Raw genomic sequence first — 1088 nt, 5'->3', positions numbered from 1 at the left:
TCAAGATAAAAACTATCCTTGTTTAGTTAACTGCGTAGAGTCACTGACGATGTCAGTTGTGTACGTCGGTTGTTAATCGATTGGTAAAAGTAGAAATGCCAAACAACATGGTTTAGTCACTGTAGACGTGGGAGCATTCCCTCAACCGGGAAAAAACTCCAGCCGGAGTCTGGCCAATTCCCATAGGAATGTTACAAACATCTTCCAGATGGCAGACATCAAGGATTGTACACACCAACGGCTGCCTGGCTTTCCTAGGCCCTGCTTGTGACCCATAAACGACCTTCTGAAGGCTGTTGGGCCTCTAATCCTATATAGTAAAGCCAAAGGCTATTTTATGTTGCGTGTAACCCTTCGGGGCAGCCACGCCCACAAACTAACACCGTTGCTTCATGTGGTGATTTATGTCTCCAGGTCAGTTCCCGGTCATGCCTGAACCTTTTCGACTGTTTTATGGTAGCTAAAACACCCCTCGGGTCTGTTCTAACTGATTTCGTAATCTGATTATGCTGTTGTGGAAGTAGCCACATTCCTAAAATAACTCTGAGCAGCGAGGCGGATGTTTTTTACTACCAGGTCATTTCCCGGTTATAGTTGCTGAAAGAGAACTGCAGTAGGGTCAAAGTTCACTACCTTTTCCGTTTTCAGATTTAATGGTTTGAGGGTGCAGAGGGTCCAAGTAGGAACTTCAAAAATTTAGAACAAAATTTATGTTCAAAAATTAATAATAATGGGATTATAAGACTGGCGTCCACAAAATCCCCACATAAAGACTTAATAAGAAAAACAACACATATGAAGCGCAATTAAAGGCATGGAAAACGGTGCTCTTAATTAAGCAACACAAAATCGCCAAAGAAGAGAAGAATGAGTCCAGGAAAATCCACAAACAATCAGAGGCGTTTTTGCGCACAAACCTTGTCCTTTCTCTGTGTTCTTACTGGGACAGCACCACTGTCTGTGTATGAGCAACGAATGATGAATATTTATTAGAATAGAAATTAATAGGCAGTGAACATCCTTGATTTGACAATTGAGCATAACTGAGAGAGAAAAACGCATTTTTAAGGTTTGTGCATTTAAAACTT

This window comes from Acanthaster planci, linkage group LG17 (genome assembly GCF_054643075.1).
Source record: "Acanthaster planci isolate LZ-2023a linkage group LG17, COTS_SCS, whole genome shotgun sequence".
Lineage (NCBI taxonomy): Eukaryota > Metazoa > Echinodermata > Asteroidea > Valvatida > Acanthasteridae > Acanthaster > Acanthaster planci.
The sequence above is the reverse complement of the archived record's forward strand: the minus strand, read 5'-3'. Positions refer to the sequence as shown.